General features: G+C 37.7%; 1 protein-coding gene across 1 annotated transcript in view; it reads right to left on the reverse strand.

Moving 5' to 3' along the window:
• Myot (myotilin) overlaps window positions 1–9,158 on the reverse strand; it is a 42,799-nt gene extending 33,641 nt beyond the window's left edge. The window contains exon 1 of the mRNA XM_076912713.1: window positions 9,016–9,158. The gene's annotated coding sequence lies outside the window, so the exon portion shown is untranslated. The remainder of the gene's footprint in view (window positions 1–9,015) is intronic.
• Between the last annotated feature and the right edge of the window lie 1,903 nt (window positions 9,159–11,061).

The raw sequence follows: 11,061 nt of genomic DNA on the forward strand, positions 1-11,061 counted from the left end.
TGTGTGTGTGTGTGTGTGTTATTGTGGATCAAATCCAGGGCTTCAAGCATGAAGTGCTCTACCATTGAGCAACACTTTTAGCTCTAGTTTAGTAATTCAATACTGGCTCTAAAATAAAAAGAAAAGAAAAGAAACCCTGATGTTTTGATACACAGGAGTCGGAAAGCTGCCTCTTCTCCCTTTTCCTGGGTTTAGTAAGAATATTTTCTAGCAACAATAAATTTGAATTTTTTTCAGATCTTTCTCTGTCTCTGTCTGTTTCTGTCTGTGTCTTTCTCTCTCCCTAACCTTATGGCCTTCACATCTATCTTTCTCTTTTCAGAAAATTAAAACAAATTAACATAGCAATCTAAAATCAAAACCAAAATACTGTTTTGTAGATTATTTGAAAAGTTCATTTCCACCAACAGAGTGGCCCAGGCCTTTAATTGCTGCACTTGGGAGGCACTGTCCTGATGCTCTTGGTTCTTACCAGAGCTAAGAGGTATTTAATACAGAACCATTAGCTCTATGAACTGAGGACCAAAGAACACTATTCTCTAACTAGTGCACACATCCTCATCTGGAAATCTCTGCAGCTCAACACTCGTTGCTCTCATTTCCTTGTTCCTAAGACCCACACTGTTCACAGTCTTTCTCTCATGGTTTCCTCATCAAAAGACATGGTGTCTAGTCATGAGTAATGAATGTTACTATTTCTTTCCTCCCCCACCCATTGCTGATACTCTACCATGTTTGAAAAGAATCAAAATGATTTTAAAATGATACCAACTATGACACACATCTGGCTCTGTGATGGTTGATCTTGGTTGTCCACTTGACCGCATCTAGCATCAAGTAAAACACAAGCAACTGGGCGTTCCTGTGTGAGATTTTCTTGATTAGATGATTTGAAACAGGCAGACCTGTGTGGCCAGCATCTTCTGTTGGCAACTCATATAAAATGACATGAAAGAAAGAAACTGGTGTTTTTTGCCTGCTTGCTCTCAGTCTTGTTGGCAAGATCACCCAGCCTGTTGTTGAGACATTCCTTCATTGATATTAGAACCTTCTCTAGAGATCCTCCAGACCCTTGGCACCAGATTGGGACTGCTAAGACAACCAGTCTTGTGGATTCTCAGTCTTTTCAGAATAAGAGAGCAGTTGGACTATCCAGACTACCTCATGTAAGCCAGTCTAATACTCTTCAACATACAATCATGCTATCAGTTATGTTAATTCACAGAATTCTGAATTCTCATAGCATAGAGCCTATGGGGTAACTGGATTTCATGCATAGATGTTTATGGCTCTGAAAGCAAACATTCCAACAGCCATTTCTTTCTTTAGCGAAAATGTTTCCTCACTTTGTGGTGTTAGAATTTTTTTGGACCCAGAATTATAGCAACATATAAACTAATCTTAAGAGATCTAATTTATAGAATTTATCCACATACAAACTAAGACCTTAGGACTGAAATCCAAGATAATTTCTTCTGAATAAAATGGTAAGCTGTTTTTTACTCTGTTTTGTTTGGGAACTTTCAAATATAGCAAACAGTAGGACTGAGGATATCACCATTGCTGTCTTCCAACTCCCCCTCTTTCTCCTCTTCCTCCCCCCTCCTCCATCTCTTCCTCCTCTCCTTCCTCCTCCTCCTCCTCATTTTAGCTACCTAATTTTCTATATTGCTGTGATAAAACAACAGGATCAAAAGCAAATTATAAAAGAAAGTGTTTTATGTGAACACTTCCATGATCACTGTTTCTAAGGGCTCATCAGGATGACCCTGCTTATCTGAGCCTATTTCCCTGTCCTAGCCCAAGGTCATTTTCATGTCTGAAGCCTACTACCTGTGGTTGTATCCTGAAGCAGAAAGTCACATCTGAATATAAGAAGGGACAATTAATACTAGGCCTTTGGAAAACCTTATGGAACCTACTGCTTCAGGAACTTCCATATATATGTGTGTATATATATATATACACACACATACATATATATACACACATATATATACACACATATATATACATATGTATATATATATACATATATACACATATATATGGATATATGGATATATATATATATATATATATATATATATATATATATATATATGAGATTTAAATGGGGTCACCATAGACTGGGAGAGACAATGCCTTAACCAAATATCTTACATCACCAAGTACAATCTCTTACATCTCTCTGCCACTCAGGATGGTAACATGACAGCCTAATGAGACTGTGTGGTCATCTTAGCTGGCCCCATGAACACAGTATTTATCTTGACAGGACTTGCAGACACTAATATGTGTGTGTCTGTGTCTAGGACTAGGTGACTGGAAAGGGTTACATTTTATTGAGTCATTGGCCACAGGGGTCTCACAGACAACCCTCTCACAAAGATCATAGGATATTTGTTACCCTCTACAATCTGAGGGTAAAGACATTGCTGGAGTCCCCAGTCATTTATGTTATCAAACATGGAGAAATAGAGCTCATGACTAGCTTTAAGCTTTATCCGTATTGACTAGCATTCACTGTGCTGGAATGGACTTGACATGCTACGGGGGGAGAAAATGAATAATCATTCACCCCAGGTACAAACTCTGCAACCTAAAACAGTGACCTGTCTTCAATATATAGGTACACTAGGGCTACAAATGTTCTGGGAATAACCAACCATTTTAAGAAAAAAAATTGGACTTAAGGCCCACTACATGAAATGGAACCTGTACGTAACACCACTACATTGACTAAGAATCTGTGACTAGATAGGTTATGGGCCTAGAGGGAAACTTATTACTATTATTCTGTTAAATGAAAATAGCAATAAATGACTCATAGTTAAACTATACCTATAGATTATATATATATATATATATATATATATATATATATAAAATATATATAATTTATATTATTTTTATTTTTATTTTATTTTATTTTATTTATTTTATTATTATTTTTATTATTATATTTATATTATATTAGATGATATATATATATATTAACCTATAGTTATATAGATTAACCTATAGTTAACTATACCTATAGATTAGTGTATCACTCAGCCTTCACCAGAGGAGTTTCCTCTTGCAGTTGATGGTAATTAGTCCAGATACCCACAACTGGACAATATGCAAAGGGTGAAAAATTATGGACCACCAAGTCTTAAATTGGATGTCTTCATCAAACCCCACCCACCAAACTCAGGGATCTACTCCAAAGAGGAAGCAGAAAGATTGAAGTGGTGGATTCCTCCAAAGAACAGTCTTCCAGACACAACAGGACAGATATACATATGAACTCACAGAAACTATGACAGCATAACCTGAATGCATTCGAATAGGACAAAAATTCGCAGATGGAGAAGAGTAAGTAGACACAAAGTTGCACTCCTGACCAAAAAAGCTATTTGTGATTGATATCTGCTGGAGAAGGGGAAGGTGAGTGACAGTGGCACTTCAGGACAATCCCCATGTCCAGGGGTAGTTGGCCAACACAAAATTAACTTCATGTTATTTCGTGTGCTTTTTGAAATTTGTTTTAGTATTATTTGTCTTTTGGTTGTTTTCATTTTGTTTTTGTTTTTGGCTGAGGGAGAAGAAAGGGAAAGAGAACACATAAAGTTGATATGCTGTAGAGGTGGGAAAGAACTAGGAGTAACTAGGGAAGGGCAAAGGATATTCTCCAAACAAAAGATTAAATAATACTAAAAAAATAAATCTACCTCCAAAATGGGAAGTAAGATCTCTCTTTTTTTTTATTGGATATTTTATTTACATTTCAGATGCCATCCCCTTTCCCCATTTCCCCTCCCTAGAAAACCCCTATCCCATACCCCCTTTTCCTTTTTGCTTTTATATAATTTTTTAAAATGTTAATCAAAGGCTTTATAAGTTTCGTAATGCTCAATCAGAAGTGTAACCCAATACCCAACCTAGATATATAAACTATCTTTGACTGATGGAGACACGTGAACATCTGCCTCCATGCCCCCCCTTTCTCTCCTTTTCTCTCTCTCATCACCTAGCCATCTTCTGTAAGATCTCTTTTAATGTCATCCTACACAAGAGAGTTTGTCATATATCTTAAAACATTTATTTATTCATTGATTTATTTTCTTCTAAAAGAGGATGTTTTTTTTAAAAAAATGTAATTGGTTTTAGTATGTTGGTTTTCATATTATAAACTCATGTCTGATTTTTAACAAGGTTCTTTCTTTTCTGTTTGCCTTAAGGACAGGAACACACATACACACACACACACACACACACACACACACACACACACCAGAATTTGTAGGTATTGCCAAGATGAATACTTTGTCCACAGGGACAGCTAAGACACAGTCCTGTTAGGGTGTCATGTTACTGTCATGAGCGCCAGAGCTATGTAACCAGAGGACTATTAGAGAGGAGACGCCACAGCATTAAACAGGCTTTGTGAATTAAAGAAAAAGACCATGCCCAATAGTCCTGTTCAAGCTTGATTTTTTAAATAGTCATAATAGGATGCGAATTATGCAGGCACTGTTCTGACCATTTTATATACATAATGCCACTCGTACCACGATGTATGAATATTATTTTTATTAAACAAATAAGAAAACAAGCTTAGAGAGGTTAAAACAATTTTCCAAAGCCACACCAATTGTGTGTGGCAAAGACATAACTGAAATGATCACTGTCCACTTTTAGAGCAGTAAGCACTTACCCCCTGCTATCTGGGAGAAGTTCTTTGATCTTGTAGCATATCTTCCCATGTGTTCTCTGCAGGTGGAAAATTAGGTCTACACATGGACAAGAAGCCCAGAGTTCTCCTTACTTACCTTTGAATTTAGACATGCTGTCGTAAGGGTCCACACAGATATGCCTACCAATAGCCTTCACTTACACAAGACCCCAGAGCAGAATCTTACCTCTGACAGTGTTTTCTGTTTGGTGCTTAGATGTGTTATGGAATCAATATGATATTGAAATGAACTGAAGTAGTGGTGTGTAAAATGTTTGTCAATTACAGGGGAGATATATGATGAGATTGCTGATTCCAGGTTTTGTATGGTAAATAGCTGTGGGTCAAAGCCTCAGAGAGCCACGTTGGAGGCCTTGACAAAAGCAATACTTAGTGTGTGTTAAGGAACAATGTCTATGCAAGCCAGAGTCAGTTTTGCCTGGATCTGGCCTGATACTACAGAATACAAGGAGAGCTGACCATGCTTTTAGGGAAGTACTGGGGCATAATGCCAAGAGAAGAGATGCTAGCTAAGAGGGTAGCATAATAGCTTTTCTGTATTTTCTCCTATTAGCGCAGTTCAGTTTAGCTCACTGACACATCTACAATGTTGAACTCTGTGAAAGGATGAGAAGCTGAAGTATAGAGTGGGGTAGATAAATTAGACAATGACATGTTTATAGGTCTCTTGTGGCTCAAGAGATGGTTTGGAATGCCAGGAAACTGGGGCAGAAGACCTGTGGCAAAGGATACCCATGCAGAACAACAGAGTCTGGGAAGGTACCCACAAATTTGAAGGGAAAGTAAATAATGAAGTCAAAAAGCATTTGATTTTTTTTCTATTATTTTTATTCTAAGTATGAAAATTTAACCTCTATATGAACCTGAATACTTTGTTAAAATGCATGTTCTAAATATGACTGGGGTGGAGCCTGAGGTCTTACTATTTCTCATAGAACTGAGGTAAAAGCAGTTCTGCCTGTCTATAGTCCATACTTTGAAAAATACTACGAACAAAGTCTTAACTTTGCTAAAACTGTGAGGCATGAAGCTAAGTGTGGTGGCACAGGTCTGTTAAGACACACCTTGGCAGGTTGAGTTTGGGTGATTGTAGGAAGTTCAAGGACAGTTTGAGGTACTGTTCTCTCTCTCTCTCTCTCTCTCTCTCTCTCTCTCTCTCTCTCTCTCTCTCTCTCTCTCTCTGTCTCTCTCTCTCTCTCTCTGTGTGTGTGTTTGCATGTATCTGACAATATGTATTAAATCCCCAGAGCTACACAGCCCATGGTTCTAAACTGTTTAACAGGAAGAATTGGTTAAGATAAACTGTCAAAGAGCCTTTAATGCCAGGGTAGGGGTAGGGATTCAATGACATGAGTCAAAGAATCATTACAGATTTCTGTATTGGGCAGAGTGTAGGAGAGCACCTGTACTTAGGTAATATTTATCTCTTCTTATGCATAGGACAGTTAGGTTAAAAGTTTTATATTAGGCTCTAAAGTGAGTGTCTGCATTGGCTAGAGTTCAGCGCTAGCCCAGGCAACTGAGTGAGCAGTGAGACTGTACAGTGAATGAGGGCCCTTGCTACAAAGCCTGACATCTGAACAGAATCCAGAGAGGCCACAAGTTGTTCTCTGAACACACCCCCCACACAAATCAATAAATAAATGTGAAAATTGGGTATATACCTAAATATTTACTATATACTATAGCACTAATTACTAATATAGTACTATACTATATCACTAATTGCTATGTGCTCTATACTATTTATAGTATTACTAATAACTATATCATGGCTGTGGCATGTTAAGGGAAGAGTCTAACTCTTGTCATCTGAACCAAAAGCAGGCTGATCTGACCTACCTACTTCTCTCTCATTCTTGCTGACAGAAGGCCATCCCCATGATCAAACAGCACAGTAAAACGTGTATGGGAAAAAAACACAGAATCTTATGTGTTCAAGAATTTTTTAGCATGGTTTTACAAGAAAGTAAGTATTTTTCTCACTCCTACTGACCAAGAATAGCACTCAAAACCATGAACAAATGTTATCAATCTTTATCCACATGTTGCTACTAGCATTTATTATGGGTATTTGTTCTTTTCAAGGTGTTTTCAGAGGATAATATTAGACCTACTCATCACACACATATACATAAGCACATTCTCTCTGTCTCTGTCTCTGTCTCTGTCTCTGTCTCTGTGTCTCATTTCTCTCTCTCATCGTTCTGGGTCAGGGACATGGAAGGATAGTAAGGGAGAAAGAGGAGATACAGTTGAAGATTGAAGCTATAATTCAACACAGCTTCTGTTTGATTACCCAGGAAATCCAAAGCATAATAGGGCTAGTTACCCAGCTTTCTTAAATGCAGGTTAAATTCAAACAAGTGGAATACACAGAAGAAAAAAAAAGATTGAGTACATAGTTGTAAATAGTCTCAAAGCATACTATTAACTTACTTGAAAGGCTGAGCAAAAGTTTAGTTTGTTGAAGGTAATTTTTTTGTAAGAGACAGAAAAGGTCATTCCTATACTGTATTCCTTTCCATAACCTTGGAAATAAGTTACTGGAGACATTGCAGCAAATTAGACTCTAACAAAATATAATCAATGCTAAAACCACCATGAATATAATTTAGTGCTTAATGCATAAAGTTATTTTTTATGGATTTGGGAATTACTCACACAAGGATGAATTTTCCAGAGAACTGGAACCAACTTGTTAGTGTTAAAACCATTTTTAAAAATAAAAGTAGTGAGTGCTTAAAGAAAAAAAAACTAGAAACTCAGAGTCTAGAAGGTATAAAGTGAAAGTAAATTTTACCCTTTCTAATCCCCAATTTCTTGATTTCATTTCCAGAAAACATATCTGCACACGTAATTATGTATATAAAATGGTTTCCCCCACAAATGGCGCTTTGCATTTTCCATTTCATATATCTTTTGAAAGCCTTTGAGTATACGATCATTTGAAAATAGCAAGATCTGAAGAAGTCTAAATTGTACAGGATGTTTACATAATTTGTAATAGTTGACTTAATCAGTTCCCCCATTGAAGTATATGTGGGTTTATAAAAACAGATCTAAGTGGACAACTAGATATGCCTCTGCATGCTTTTATTAAGTGTTACCTATAGTAATGGCTATAACAGGAAAATGAACACATTTTCCATTTTAACAATTAAGATTGGCATTTCCTCAATTGCTACATTCTCAGCATCTGTATGTCAATAAGTTCTGTATAATCTGCACAATACATTTCTTATTGATTGGTTAGAATGCATATTTTTATTCCTCATAGGGGGAGGCTGCTCATCTCTTCTGTATTTATTGGTCACTTCTGCTTTTCCTTCTTGTACCATACTCAATATAGAACATTAACAATGTATCTTTACAGCTATGATTTTATATAAAGCATTAAATAGGGTATTTATTAAATCAAAATTTGACATGAAATTTTCTTTTCTTCCTTTAAAAAGATAATATGTTGTCATTCCATATATCTAATACCCTTTGATATTTCCTGTTTAAATTTATACAGGGAAAGTGTAGTATTGTGTAGGAAAGACTTTATTCTCCCCTAATTTTGTCAAAATTTTATTTTCTCCTCATTTTGGTTAGAATAACTTTGGAAATAAATTTGTACTCATGGATGTAATTCTCTCTGTCTCTCTGTCTGTCTCTGTCTCTGTCTCTGTCTCTGTCTCTCTCTCTCTCTCTCTCTCTCTCTCTCTCTCTCCGTCTCTCTCTGTGTGTGTGTGTGTGTGTGTGTGTGTGTGTGTGTGTTGAGGCTCATGAATCTTTTGGTGATATAGTTAGTTTCTAAACTATCTATTTCAGAAGTCCTAGAGAAACAGCAGCGGTGCTGGCATTTGGCTTGACAGTTGTGGCTCAGGGCATCAGTGGGACATAGAGCAGAATTCTTGCTGAGGAATATGATCCGCATTTGATTCTAATTTTATCTTTGTGCTACAGCCTTTAAATGTGAGGACAGCTGGCATTGGATAAGTCTGTCCTTACATGCTGTATGAGGTTGAAATAAAATTAAGTATCTCAGTTTAAATCCAAATGCAAACACATGGAAATATTCTATTCATCTTCTAGTATTTCACTTTCTGCATTTTGATGGAAAGGCTCCTTCCACCATGAAGTCCTAGAGAACAACATGAGGCTTATCATTAGCAGGATGTGGGTCTGAACCTTAAAATCCCAATACTTCATAAAAGGTAGACAAAGTTCTGGCTTTTCACCCCATCTTCCACCCTGCTGATAAAATGATAGATCGTACATACCTGATTTGATAGCGACCTTTTTCTCTTTCTCCCTTGAATATATGATTGCTACACTTCCACCTGGGTTGGGCTAGCAAGCCCCTGTGACCTCTGAGAGTGTGCAAATGGGGGAGCCCCAACCCCCTTCTAGACTCTTCCCAGACGACTCAATAACTTGCTAGATGTTAAGGAATAAATCAGGGTAGTGAAGTCATAGAATATCCAGGCTACTGGCTCTTCTTCAGGTGACTGGATTACCAAAGTAGAAATGCACTAAAAATAAGTCAGAGCACAGAGTCTCCTGCCAGGAGTGGGTTGCCGGAGATAACTAGTTTCCAGAAAGGTTGTTGACATCATCTGTTCTCCTGATGCACTATGCAAATCAGAGCCTGCATGAAACAAATTTGGTTATCACCTAATGGTCTGGAAAATCTTCAGTTCTTGTCCTGGTGACCTATTGTTACTCCTTGCCTGATTGATTAAATTCGCTTTTCCTCTTTCTCTAGTTAAGTTCATCCAGTGAATCTTTATAGAATAGGCATTTTTAAGTGTTTGATTTGTGCGTGTGTGTGTGTGTGCTTGAGTATGTGTGTCTCTGTGTGTATGTGCTTGAGTATGTGTGTGTGTATGCTTGAGTATGTGTGTCTCTGTGTGTATGTGCTTGAGTATGTGTGTATCTGTGTGTATGTGCTTGAGTATGTGTGTGTGTATGTGCTTGAGTATGTGTGTATCTGTGTGTATGTGCTTGAGTATGTGTGTGTGTGTGTGCTTGAGTATGTGTGTCCATGTGTATGTGCTTGAGTGTGTATGTGCTTGAGTATGTGTGTGTGTGTGTGCTTTGAGTATGTGTGTCTGTGTGTATGTGCTTGAGTGTGTGTGTGTGTGTGTATTGAGTATGTGTATGTGCACGTGTGTCCATTTTCATGGTAACCAGAAGTGAACTCTCATTGTTCCTCAGGAGCCATCCACCTTTTGAGACTGGTTTTCCTACCACTACAACCTAGGGGTTGAAGATTATATGAGGTTGACCCAGTAAAATTCCCAGGGTTCACTTGAGTCTCCCTCTGCAGCTCTGGAATTACAAGTGTATGGCTTTTTACATGGGATCTGGGATTAGATTCAGCTCATCATGCTAATGCAGCAAGCACTGTACCAACTAAACTATCCCCAACCCTAGATTTCATTTTATTTTATTATTTTATCTTACCTTTGAGATAGGGTCTTACTCCATAGACATGGCCAGGCTAGAACTCACTATGTAGAACAGCCAGGCCACAGACTCACAGAGATAAGCCTGTTTCTGTTTTCTGAATTTTTTTTCACTATGGTTGGCATGCCAGACTTTACTTTTATTTATAATAATTCCATATGACAGCAGGTGTGATGGCACAATACCTGTAATCTTAGCACTTGGAAAGTGAATACAGGATGATTGTGGGTTCAAGGCCATACTCAGTTATGTTGTGTGAGCCTCACTTTATAATAAGAATTTGGAGACTCAGTGTAGTGCATGTGAGGCTTATTTTACAACCCTGCAAAACTGGTGTCAACCTCGAATGACAGGCACCCTGGCGGAGCACTGAGAACTTTTTTCTAATGCAAACCCCTTGCTTCCTCTTTGACTGAGTAATCAGGAGGGTGCCATCTTATAGGTCATGTAGCTCTTATTTTCCTCTCTGCTGCCTAGGTTGCATATCTCTGTTCATCTTAGGTGGTTTATCCCTTGTTTATATCATGCTTGTTTTTAAAGCTTCCCAGGCTTATGACTATGTTACATCTGCCGGTTTTCAGGCAAGTTCAGCTGTTCGTAATTTTCTACTCTAAATTCTAGTTTGTATAGGTGGAGGGATGGTAGTCATATTAACCAAGTTTGGGTAGTGGGGGGCTAGTTTAGTAGGCCCCCAGTGTTTTCTTTTCATCTTTACTGGACCTAAGATCATTAAAAATACTTTGAATTGAAAAAGAGCCATCAGATTTTATTTCCTACAATTATCAAGGAAAGTCAGCCTGGGCCACACAAGATGCTATCTCAAAGCCAGACAGATAATGGGGGCTGGAAGATGGCTC

This window comes from Arvicanthis niloticus, chromosome 14 (genome assembly GCF_011762505.2).
Source record: "Arvicanthis niloticus isolate mArvNil1 chromosome 14, mArvNil1.pat.X, whole genome shotgun sequence".
NCBI classification, from domain to species: Eukaryota; Metazoa; Chordata; class Mammalia; order Rodentia; family Muridae; genus Arvicanthis; species Arvicanthis niloticus.